At 37.7% G+C, this 13,702-nt stretch overlaps 1 pseudogene; it reads right to left on the bottom strand.

The window, feature by feature from the left end:
* Positions 1-974: 974 nt before the first annotated feature.
* Positions 975-13,369, bottom strand: LOC138438336 (killer cell lectin-like receptor subfamily B member 1; annotated as a pseudogene).
* Positions 13,370-13,702: the final 333 nt, after the last annotated feature.

The following is a 13,702-nucleotide window of genomic DNA, read 5'->3' as shown; positions in this document are numbered from 1 at the left end:
CCCCACCTTGGACTCCCTCTCACATGGGTCTCAGAAGCCCGGGCAAGTAAGTAGACTCGGTGAGCCTCCACGTTCCAAGGGATCGGCCTGAAAAGGAGAGGGAGGGAGAGGGAGCAAGAGAAAGAATTGACACCGGGGAGGCCAGGCTTGTGCAAAAACCCCCTCCAACTTTATTATTCAAAAGGTGTTTATATACCCTAAATTTTACCTAATGGAAGATACAGAGTCATGCAGGGGCAGCAGTCCTGACCCTTTCTGTATATCTTTTTGTATACAAAAGGTCTCAGGTGATTTACATTATCTACTGGCCAAGAGGCTTGTTAACAATTTTTGGCTCTCTTTCTTAATGAATGTTGATCTCCTTTCCCCTGAAGTGTTTTTCTTTAATCTGCATCTCCTTAAAGCACTAAAGTTACATCTCTATAGAACAAAGGTGCAGTGGGTTATAACAAAGAAGGTACTTAACTCAAAGATCTAATGTTGCTACTTGTTTTTTCTATATACCAACTATATCAACAAATAAAAGATATGAAAATTTGGCAGCACCGTTTGGCTCAACAATGAAGCGCTTAATCAGTTTTATTCTAATGATCTTGACATCTCAAAAGCCCCTGCATTTCTAGGATGTTTTAAGCTTCCTGTGCCTCTGATGGTTGGGAGACTGTAAGCAATTCACAAGCTGTAAAAATTCCGGGGGAACCTGTTAGGCAAGCTAGAGAGTTATCAGAGGGGGTTTTAAGCTGAGACATTCTTTTGCAGGAGACTGAAGCCCTGAATTAACTTTTTCCAGAGAGTGTCAGAAAAGTAGAAAAGCACAATACAATAAGGCAGGTGTATTCTTATTTTGGGGGGGTACATGCTCAGGAAATACCAGGGGGAAAACCTGAGGCCTGATTCGCCTTGCCCATCAGGCCTCTGCCACATGACCTTGTCATGGGTGGGATTCCTCACGCTGGCTCCTGGCAGATATCTAGTCAATTGGAGGAACGTATGACTTTACTTCTAACAGGTTTAGTTCTTTTTGGCAGATCCCTCTATATTTTACAGCACAGTAATCAGAAATAAGTTGTGTCCTTGATAGGCAAACACAGCCGTCTTCTTTAACATCACCAGAAATGGGTAATCTGTAGAGCAAAAGAAAAGACTCTCTTTAGTGTTCATGATTTTCTCACATAATTCTCCTCATCCAGCCAGTATTTTCTGTAACTTTCAGGAAACAATGAGATGCTCAGTTACTAAGCACTGGGTAAGTAAACAGTCTAATGGCAGAAAGTGAAGAGGAACTAAAAAGCCTCTGAAAGAGGGTGAAAGAGGAGAGTGAAAAAGTTGGCTTGCAACTCAATATTCAAAAGCTAAGATTTCAGCATACAGTTCCATCACTTCATGGCAAATAGCAGGGGAAAAAATGCAAGCAGTGACAGACTTTGTTTGCTTGGGCTCCAAAATCTTTGTAGACAATGACTAAAGCTCTGAAATTAAAAGACACTTGCTCATGGGAATGGCTACCCACTCCAGTATTCTTGTCTGGAAAATTCCATTTCTGTGGACAGAGGAACCTGGAGGGATATATCCATAGCATGGGAAAGAGTCAGACCGGACTGAGGGACTAACACTTCCACTTTCATTTTCTTTTCACTTGCTCCTTGGAAGGAAAGCTATGACAAACCTAGACAGCATATTCAAAAGCAAAGACATCATTTTGCCAGCAAATGTCAGTATAGTCAAAGCTACGGCTTTTCCATTACTCATGTGCTGATGTGAAATTTATACCATAAAGAGAGTAAGTGCTGAAGGATTGATGCTTTCAAATCGTGATGCTGGAGAAGATTCTTGAGAGTCCCTTGGACTGCATGCAAATCAAGTCAGTCAATCCTAAAAGAAATCAACACTGAATTTTCCTTGGAAGGACTGGTGCTCCAATACTTTGACCACCTGATGGGAAAAGCCAACTCATTGGAAGAGACTCTGATGCTGGGAAAGACTGAGGCCAAAGGAGAAGGGGAAGGCAGAGAATGAGATGGTTAGATAGCATCACTGACTCAAATGGACATGAATTTGAGCAAACTGGGAGACACTGGAGGACAGAGGAACCTAGGGAGCTGCAGTCCATGGGGGCCACAAAGGGTTGGACATGACTTAGCAACTGAACAGTGATAACTACACAGTCAGTCATAAATATAAACTTTTAATAGAAAGCTAATATAAACATCTGGAACTTGTAAGTTCATCTTCACTGGAAGTGAAGCATTCTAAATAGAAATATTATCATGATAGATACAAAATGAAGCTTTGAAAATTGGAAACTGAATCTATTAACATATCACACGAAAAACTTATTGCTTTCACTGAACTTTGATTTTCTTAAATATTTAGGATATAATAATCTAGTATTTGGGGAGGCATCGAGATGATACCTATAGAAGTATGATCAGGCTTAAACAGAGTATGTGCTCAGGAAATGTAGTAAGTATGTATAGATATGCAGGGTCTGCAGAATTTGAATGTGGCCAGAAAAGGAGGCTCAGTTCATGTTGTATGTAGTGGAAGGTTCCTTTTTTCCCGTTCCAAACAGTTCACGAGTGTCTGCTGTGATCAATGTTCTCTTAGTTCCAAAGATGCAGGAGTGTTGTGGCTTATTGCAGATGTGGTGTGAGTAGCAGTCAAAGAATGGGATGGCAACACAGAACTGGCATGCTAGGATGGGGTATGGGCAAGACGTTCACCTGCTTGTCCTAAATTGAAAGTGAAGTGGTATGGTGGGCAGGGCTCCATCACAGATTTCCTTTGTTCCTTTGTTTCTTTTCTTCATAAGGGCCCCTGGCCCTGAGAAGTCCACCTGATTCCCTCCTAGCGCCTGACAGTCTAGTCACATCAGTATTTCTTTCAAGCGAGTAATAGCAAAAGTCCCCTGTGTTTTATCTCTTTCACCCTTCTGGTCCCCTTCTTCAAACTTCAAGATAACTTTTTAAATGCTCATTTGACTTTTTTCAAAAGACCGTCAGTGACTTCCCAGGCCTTCTTTGACCAGATCTCTGCCTAGTTCTTTAGTATTATCTTCTTAATCCCCAAAACAGTGAAAAAAAAAATACTGTTTATGTTTTTCATTACTTGAAAACCAGGGTAGAGAACGAAATAAAAGCAGAATCTAACTGCAACTCTTTCTACTATCATATGATACCTTTCAGGGTTACCTGATCACTGTCTTAACCAAAGCATCCTTTCAGTCTTCAGAATAGAATAGAATGTTAATTGAATTTAGTTCATTAACTTTGCCTATATTTCTTCTCATAGACACTACAGAGATTTCTAATTTTATCATAAAGTTTAATAGAATAAACGTAATGACCCAATAAGAAACATACCCACGCAGAAACCAAAGTTAACCCTTTCTATGTTCAGAAAAATAGAAATAAGTTAATATCAGAATTGCATTTATATGTAAATAAAGTAGAGAATATAATCCCTGGAAAACAAATAAAAACCAGAATAGATTTTATGTAACAAAATATATTTGCCTTTTCATACATTTATTCTTGTCCAGGACCCTTTATTTTAAACTGATATTCATTTTTAAGTACTATATTTAAAAATATTATATTTTAGAACATGAGCAAAACAACATAAAAATTTGCTAATTAAAGCAATATGTCTATCAAATTTTTGTAAGTTTCCACATAACAAAGTATTGCTCTGTTTTAGATAAATTTTTACCTGCTCCTGTGTCTTCAATTTTAATGTCTTATTTTTTTGAATGATAAAAAATCAATTTTAACTGTACTTTATACAAATGTAAATAAATCATTCACAGACTCAAAAATCATAACAGGATATCATCTGTTCTGAAACGCTCATCAGAATTTCTTTATAGAGCCTGTGCTCTGCAGCAAGAGAAGCCACTCCAAGGAGAAGCCCACACACTACAGCTAGAGAGTGGCCCCTACTCTGAGCAACTAGAGAAAAGTCTGAGCAGCAGTGAGACCCAGCACTGCCAAAAATAAATACAGAAATAAAAAGTTTAAAGAAATAGCAAATAGCTCTTTTGTGGCTTATGCAGTGTCATTGCATCTCCTCAAACAACTCTCTCTCTACACCACTGATTAAAATAGGCTACAATATTTGTCACAAGTTGGCCAATTCTCTCAAATGCCTGGATTCCACAATTAGATATTTACTATACTTTTTTCTTCTCATATTCATATTTCAATGCTGTATGTGGCCTACTTATTTGGTCCCACAGTTTGAAAAGTTCTACTTAAATTCTTTATATTTAATAATATTGGCACAAAAATTCTTTTTCCAATAGCATCCAGCTAGAAATTTCTTTATTTTTAAATTTTGTTATTAGAATTTTTTTTTTGGTGTCCCTCCCAAAGGAGTTGGTTTATCCCCTGTTTCCTAAAACTCCACTGCAATTAAAAATATACATTGTGACAAAGAGTGATGTCTTTTCATATATGGAGATTTTCAACTAACTTCAAAGTCATTCTTCTTCTCAGACTATACTGCTTCTTTTGAAAATTTCTAAACTAAATTAAAACTATAAATCTCAGTCTTCAATAGCAATGATACTATCTTGCCTTGCAAACCTGATACAAATAGAATATTCAAATTAGCTTATCTAATACTTACATATTAGAATTTAAAATGGATCCATTTATCCACTTCCAGTTCTTCTCTGATAATGTAAAATTTAATCCAATCCAAAACAGAATTCCTTCTTTGTTTATCAGGTTTTGTATGAGTCTCTGCAAATGAAACAGAAGAAATGAGTATTGAATCCATCTATCTATTGCTGGTTTGCATTCTTCTATTCATCCTCTGAAACCCAGTTCAAGTATCACTTCCTCACAAAGCCTTTCCTGACACCCCATTGGAGTTAATTATTCCTTACTTGTGATATTTCTATTCCATTCATTTATACATCCAAATATTTATGTTTATATTTTTGTATTCATTAAATAATATTTATTTTGCTTATATGTCCATTTAGTCTCTCAGATTGTAAGCTCCTTGAAGTCAAGGTTAATACTTCCATCTGCATAGAACCCTCGAGACTAGAGCACAAAAATCTTGATATGGTTAGAAGCCAATGCTGAGTGTTATTGAAGTATTTTACTTATTAATAATTATTTACCAATTCTTCATGATCTTGAATAAGCAGTAGACTGGATTCTCTTGTGTAACAGTCAGCTAGACTGTCATTTGAAAGTTTGAAAGTTTCAGTAAAATATAAGCATTTATCTCAGATTTGTTGCCAGTGCATTGGACACCTTAACAGAACTGGTCTCTCTAAAGTAACAAAGAAGAGGGAAAATAAAAATAAAGTAAGAAAGAGGAAGAAAAGAAATGAATGTTATATTTCTAACCTGTCCCCATCCCACTAACACTAACCACACATACACAGTTCAGTTCAGTCACTCAGCAGTGTTCAACTCTTTGTGACCCCATGGACTGCAGCACGCCAGGCCTCCCTGTCCATCAAAAACTCCCAGAGTTTACTCAAACTCACGCCCATTGAGTCGGTAATGCCATTCAACCGTCTTATCCTTTGTCATCCTCTTCTTCTCTGGCCTTCAAACTTTCCCAGCATCAGGGTCTTTTCAAATGAGTCAGTTCTTTGCATCAGGTGGACAAAGTATTGAAGTTTCAGCTTCAATATCAGTCCTTTCAATGAATATTCAGGATTGATTTCCTTTAGGATGGACTGGTTGGATCTCATACAAGTTATTATAAATTCAGGAAAGTCTTTGTCATTGTGAGAACAATTCATGAATTTAATATAACTGAGGGTTTTGAGACCACTGTTCATTCTGCTATTAAAATTTGAAAATTAGTGACCAGCTAAAACACTGACAGACAGAATAACTTGTTCAATTCCACACAAGCAGGTAGTGATAGAGCCAAAACTCTTTTTGAGATTCCTTAAATTCCTTATCATTGCTCTTCCTACTCCATGGACAACTATATCAAATGCTCTTTAAAAAAAGTCTACTTGAAACAACATGTAAAATGTAAAGCAAATAATAATTCGTACCCACAATTAATGGCAAGTATCATGGAGAGAAATTATTTGAAAGTTTCTAATTGCTAAATTATATATTTGCCTAATAATGAGATCTATTGGATAGCATTTTTTAGAGGGATATTCTCATTTTCTTAAAATTTCTCTTCTATACAAATGTATATAATAAATGATCGCATTTTGCTATAGTCTCTCAACAATAGAGTATTAACACACACTGCTTAGTAAGCATAAGGACAAGATCAATATCTTAATGATTAATACAATAAGTATTAACGAATTCATTACATGTTTGTGTTCTATTCATTAGCTTTAGTCAAAGGTTAGCTGTTTGACATATTAAAATCACCAAATATCTCACTTAATGTATATTTTACTTTATGGCTTGGATTTTGACTAATAATTATTGACTCTCCTAGCCTGAGTACTCAGAAGGCAGTATTATCTGGTAGTTAAGGTCATAGGCTCTGACAATAGACCACTGAAGTACAATTCTCAGTGTCACCCCTTAGCACATGTATGACCCCAGATGAATTGCTTAACCTTTCCATGCCTCAGCTTTGTCAAACATAAAATCAGAGTGATAAAACTAATCTTAACACATGGGTTGTAATGAGCCTTAACAAAAATAATACAATGATAACCATCAAATTTTAGCTGTTATTCTTAGAAAATTCAACCACAAAATATACCTGTTGCTTCCTTGCTGTTCTCTTGAGCATCCATGCTGGTTTTTTCTATTGATGTATTTTGTCTTATGAGTATCACTGGTAAATAAAGAAACACCATTAAGAAGATAAAATGCTAAAAGGTGCAATGAAGTGGATATGCTATATTTATCACTTCAGGAAATTGTTGTCTTAGTACTATCTCAACAAGCTTGAAATGAACAGAAGATAAGAGCAATAGCAATTTAGTAACAGTGGGTCTGCTTAGAAGACAACATAAACAAACACATAAGTAAACATGGAGTTACTTGCATCTAATATATAAGTAATCTGGAGAAGGGAATGGCAACCCATTCCAGTATTCTTGCCTGGAGAATCCCATGAACAGAGGAGCCTGGAGGGCTATGGTCCCTAAGATCTCAAAGAGTCAGAAATGACTGAAGTGACTTAGCATGCACACACCCACTATATAAGTAAAATCCCAGGTGTTATTTAAATTCTTAAATTGCTTACACTCCTATCTACATGTTCCATTTTCAGAATGAGTATAATAGTGTCTGTCCTATGGGAGACATTGCCTAGGACAATCTAGAATTTAGTAGGCACCTAAGAAACTGTAGGGATGTCCCAGGAAGTCCAGTGGTTAAGACTTCACCTTCCAATGCAGAGGATGCTGGTTTGATACCTGGTGGGGAAGCTAAGATCCCACATGCCTTGGGGCCAAAAAACAAACAAATAACAACAACAACAAGAAAAACCCAGAACATAAAAACAGCAGAAGCAGTATTGTAACATATTCAATAGACTTTAAAAATGGTCCACGTTAAAAAAAAAAAAAAAAAAACTCTAAGCAATTATAAACTTATTTTCTTTGTTATTATCAAGCTTTTATCATAATTGCAATTTTTAAAAAAGTTCTTGGAGCACATGTAAATCCCCTATGAAGATTCTCAGAATAATTAGGAAGAGAAATGTGAAAGCCTAGGGTTTGCAAAGTGGATGTGGGCTGGGCACTGTTAGAGCACTCTTTTATAACTGTTTTTATTTCATCAATCTTCCACTAAGTTTGGGGTGGCCAAAGATGTTTAACATACTTTACTATTTATGGCAGAAGGAGAATAAGTAGAACAAGAAATAAATGGTCTTGCATCACTTACCTGAAATACTCAACCCAGTCACAGTCAAGGCAAGAAGTATAATCACAGCACAACCAAATTTCAGGGAAAAGTTGTGCCAACGTGGACCCTGACGAAGATCTGAGACATTAAGAAAACATGCTTGGTTAACTTAGTTGAGTTCATCTGGTACAAAAAGCAAAGGCTGTTTGGCTCACATAAGAAAGAGCTAGATTCAGGTTGGGGGTTAGGGGCAGAAAAGAACATTTATCAGTTAACTTACAGTAGGGTCCTAAGGACTTTCCTGGTGGTCCAGTGGTTAAGAATCTTCCTGCTAATGCAGGGGACACAGGTTCAATCCCTGATCCAGGAAGACCCCACCTACTGTGGCAGGGTAACTGAGCCTGTGGGCCACAAGTATTGAAACCCAAGCACCCTAGAGCCTGTGCTCCACAATAAGAGAAGCCACTGCAATGAGAAGCAACTAAAGAGTTGCTCACTACAACTAGAGAAAGCCCACACAGCAACAAAGATCCAGCACAGCCAAAAATAAATAAAATTAATTAATTGATTAAAAAATAATGTTCCAGAGTGACCTGCAAGTCCATTTATTTCTACTTTAGTTTTTCACAGTCCCCCAGGCGACTGAGTTGTGTGATCCAGTTTTCAGCCAACTACTACAGATCTCTATTGTTAGGATGTTGACATTTGTATAAGATTTAGCCCTTTCTAAAACATCCTTGTAGAGATGGAATTTTAAGATAGCTATATGTGATAAAAGATTAAGGTAGGAAACAGAATGTATTAAATTTTAGATAGTGACACGTGGATAATCATGTGGAGGAGAGAGAGAAAAGATAACACCTAAAGGAGCTCCAAGGTCCCGGGTGTAATCTGAAAATGAGAGAAACCGCACTGGAGAATATTGACCTAGAACTTCTAATGTGATCCTGTGTGACACAGAGCAGCTAAACTTAGTGAGCCTGAGACTTAGTCCTAGGTGAACTTTCCTGACAGCTGTATGGTATTTTACCTTTCTGTCTCTTTTCTTCCTTATTCTTTCCTGCCTTGAAATTTTGAAACATGGAGAAAGTTTCATATAGTCACTATCTTATTTATTACTGAAGGAGAGCAGTGGTTAAGAGCAAAGGCTCTCAAATGTAACAGATTTGTATTTGAGCATGTTGCTTTAAGCCTGTAACCTTCATAAAATACTAACTTCCTCACTTGTGAAACATAACATAAGTTACTTGGTGAGGTTTTGGAAAGGGTTAAATGAAAAAATTCTTCTCAACATGGAGTCTAGTACACAATAACTGTTCATTGAAAATTTATGGAATTGAGAGGAGGGTTTTATGACTCTTCTGAGTTGTTTTTCTGCAACACTTCATGACTTTAGAAATAACGAACTTACAACAAATTGAAGATGCCAGGTAAATTTTCAGTTCACTTCAGGTCAGTCGCTCAGTCGTGTCTGACTCTTTGCGACCCCATGAACCTCAATATGCTAGGCCTTCCTGCCCATCACCAACTCCTGGAGTTTACCCAACCTCATGTCCATTGAGTCGGTGATGCCATCCAAGCATCTCATTCTGTCATCCCCTTCTCCTCCTTTAGTCATCTGGAAATATCCATGCAGGGCTATTTTTTGTTTGAATATAAACAATATGCCAAGGATTTCCTGGTGGTGTGGTGGATAAGAATCTGCCTGCTAATGTAGGGGACTCACGTTCAATCCCTGGTCTGGGAAGATTCTGCCACAATTACTGACCCCATGCTCTACAGCCCACAAGCCCCAGCTGCTGAGATCCCATTCTGCAACTACTGAAGCTGTGATCCATAACAATGAGAAGCCCTTGGACTGCCACGAAGACCCAGTGCAGCCAAAAATAAATAAATACATAAAATTAAAAAAATAATAAACAGTATGCCAAATCATCTCACTCCATTGCTCTAAACCTTTCCTTGGCCTTCTCTCAAGCAGATTTAAGACTGTATATCTGTAAAAGAGTCTACAAGTTCCTGTTCAATCCATTTCCCATTACATCTCTGACTTTATCTCCTGCTGCTTTCAACACAGACATGCTCCATCATTTCACACCCAACCTATGTGCTCCTCCTACAAAAGGACAGGAACATTCTCATCCCAGGGAACTTGCCCTTGCCCTGGTCCATCTTCTAAAAAGCTCTTCTCCAAGGAAACATATCTTTGTCCTTTAATTCTTTCAGGTCTTGGCTCAGATGTCATCTTGTGAGGCAGGCCTTCTTCTACTTGATATCATACCCTCTCTGAAGTTAACTCTCAATTCCATCACAAATAAAAACAGTTTCTCAGGACTTTTCTAGTGGTCCAGTGGTTAAGAATCCACCTGCCAAAGCAGGGGACAGGGATTCTATCCCTGATCTGGGAAGATTCCACATGCTGTGGAACGACTAAGCAGTGCACATCTGGTACCAAGTCTGAGCCCTGCAACAAGAAAAGCCACCACAATGAGAAGCCTGTGTACTACAGCTAGCGAGGAGCCCTTGAATAGCCCACAACTCGATAAAGTCCACAGGCAGCAGCAAAGTCCCAGTGCAGCCATAAATAAATAAATAAAGGATAAAAAAAGCAGAGGGGTGAATATTAGAGTACAAAATATAGATAAAATTTTCTCTCTTGCGTTTAATATTATCTAACCCACATATATGTATATACTTAGTTTTTTGTTTATTTGTATGTCTTCCTAGCAGTATAAAATAAACACACAAAAAAGAAAATATTTTTCAACTATTTTTTTCACTTGTCCTAACCTCAGCACCAGGGCATGCCTGGCACAGGTGCTTATTTTTGGATGAATAGATAGACTCTAGAGGCATTTTGTGAACACTTATCTACTTTTTTAAGAAATCAAGTGCTGGGCCATAAACTAGGTGGCGACTCACATCTCTGGTTTACCTGAATGCCTTTGATATGATCACTGTTCTACAGTTCCCACAATGGCACCCCACTCCAGGACTCTCGTCTGGAAAATCCCATGGACGGAGGAGCCTGGTCAGCTGCAGTCCATGGGGTCGCTAAGAGTCGGAGATGACTGAGCGACTTCACTTTCACTTTTCACTTTCATGCATTGGAGAAGGAAAAGGCAACCCACTCCAGTGTTCTTGCCTGGAGAATCCCAGGGATGGGGGCAGCCTGGTGGGCTGCCGTCTATGGGGTCGCACAGATCGGACACGACTGAAGCGACTTAGCAGCAGCAGCAACACAGTTCCCACAGGCTGAACAGTTCAGCCAAAGAGCTCAGGGGTAGTTTCACAATAATTGTAATAACAGGTCAATCTGTGGAGAAAGAATGTCACCTGCCATTTCAATAGACAAGGGACATTGTGACCATAAAGCCATCAGCCAGGGTAGCTGCCCCGATGTTGAAACCCGAGTGGAATTCAGAGTGAAGGAACACAGGATACTAGCGCTAGATAGTTAAAATGGGCATCACGGGAATGATTTCAGTAAGCCCAGACTCTTGCGTCTTCTCACACATAAGAAAACACTAAAATCATTAACTCGATATGTCTGTTTTTGTGATTAGCAGTCATCTTTTGGTAGTCAACTATATATTTTTTTTTGTTTGCAGCAAAAACTCCTATATGTCCTGGCTTCTCCCTTACCAATGGGAACAGTTCCTCGGAGTTATCTAAGAGGCTGCCTTCCCAGGTATGGTCCTTGATAAAACCACCAAATACAAAATTCTCAACTTATAGGTTATACATTTTTTGCAGTCAAGTGTTTTGTAACCACATATTTTGTTCTGACTTTATTCTGCTTTGTTTTTCAGATTTACTTTTATAATGATATTTTGAGGAATAATGATTATGAGCAGAAGAGACACATTTTCTGACCCCTTTGATTTGGGATCTTAGATCATAGCTTTTGAGGAAAATCTTGCTTTTTCTATATTCATCCTGCCACATCTCCTTTCAACACCATCCTCCTTTCTCTCTACTTTTGCTAGATTTGAATAGGGAACAGAAAGCTTTGCTATTTCCCACCAAAAAATATAGCTTGACCAAACTGTCACTGTAGTTATCAAAATTCTCCAATTTTCCATAACCCCCATTTGAAGGGTCTCGTGAAACTATTTGCTAACCCTAAGACTTTTCAGTCTCCAATTTAGAATGTTGATAACTGAATAGTTTGAAATTATCCCACGTCATCCTGAAAGGATGCAGCACACCTGCTAAGCACACAATGGAATGAATATCAGGTGGCATAAAAATTGCAATAGTAGTAAATTTGGTTTGACATCAGAAGGCAGTACTATATTATGATCATTTTATACATTTTTCTACTTAGTTTCTAGTTTCTTTTCAGCCATGGAATCCATCACCTGTTACCTCTCATTAGAATCCTCATCTCCTTCACTCAGAATACTAGCTCCTCTGACACACAGAAAATTGCCAAATTCAACAAATATCAAGTAGGTTTATCAGGGATATTCTCCTGTGTCTTGTGGCTTATCTCCTTCTAAACTGATACATTTTTAAATTTAAAAAATAATCAGATTGTGAGTATATTCACATCAATCTTGAATATAATTTTCTTTTGGAACATTTTTTCCTTCCCTTTGAAAAGTGGAAGATGTTCATCATTAACATCTTTAACACTTTGTGTTAATTAATTAGCAAAGTGTTAATCATTAACACTTTGTATTCTGAAAGGAATGCTATGGGTGCAAATGCATTGGAACTTAACCAGTATTTTACAGAGAGATTTGAAATAAAGTAGGTTACTATTACAACAAGGTAGCAGAATATTTCTAAAAACATTTCTTTGTTAAAAACAAAAACAAAAAAGGGACTTCCTGGCTGTTCCAGTGATTAAGACTCCATGCTTCCACTGCAGGGAGCACGGGTTTCATCCTTGGTTGGGGAACAAAGATCCTGCATGCCACATGGGATGGCAAAAAATAAAACAAATATTGGATGCTTGGGGCTGGTTCACTGAGACAACCCAGAGGGATGGTACGGGGAGAGATGAGGGAGGAGGGCTCAGGATGGGGAACACATATATACCTGCAGTGGATTCATGTTAATGTATGGCAAAGCCAATACAGTATTGTCAAGTAAAATAAAGTAAAATTAAAAAAAATAAATTTATATTAAAAAGCCCAAGAACAAAAATAGAAAAACTGCTTTTATTTCCAAATAAAATAAAAATACTCCTTTGTTCACACTTGTAAAATATTTATTCAGGTTCTTTTAGCCAAGGCTCAGTAACAGGAATGATGTTCACTTTTCACAAAAGTATCTTCACAAAAAGAAATCTAAAGGTATGCACTTTTTTCCACACCTGTGATTACCTACAGACAGGCCATGCTATATCAACTTAATACATGACTACTGCTCATCTTCAAAGTCATGATTTAAAGCCACAAATTTACAGGAACATCTAACTATTGGAAGATACACAAATGCCAAAAGGAAAATTAAAGCCACTTACTCTGAAGACAAGATGGAGGTGATGACCTTCCAATGCCAGAATCCCTGGGTAAGTTTAAATCAGCATATGCCACCTGACTCTCCATTGCAAACAGAAGAATGTAGTACTATACTCGTATAAGAGGAAAAACTCCAACTTCTCTGAGGCAAGATCAGCTGAAGGAAGTGACCAATTTAAAAAGTTTTGCTGGTCTCTCTTATAATCAGCACCTAACCACAATGGTTACTGTGGGCTTTGTCTATAAATTAGTGAGGAAGTCCACTTACTGGGTGTCCAGTGTACTTAGACATGTAATATTAGGTTGGCCAAAAAGTTTGTTCAAGTTTTCCATAACATGGAAAACTCCAAAGGAACTTTTTCACTATTTTCAATATCTGCTTTGTTTAGTTAATTGGCCTATTGTTTGACAATATTCTGG

The sequence above is a fragment of the Ovis canadensis genome, chromosome 3 (assembly GCF_042477335.2).
Source record: "Ovis canadensis isolate MfBH-ARS-UI-01 breed Bighorn chromosome 3, ARS-UI_OviCan_v2, whole genome shotgun sequence".
In the NCBI taxonomy this organism is placed as follows: domain Eukaryota; kingdom Metazoa; phylum Chordata; class Mammalia; order Artiodactyla; family Bovidae; genus Ovis; species Ovis canadensis.
The sequence above is the reverse complement of the archived record's forward strand: the minus strand, read 5'-3'. Positions and strand labels throughout refer to the sequence as shown.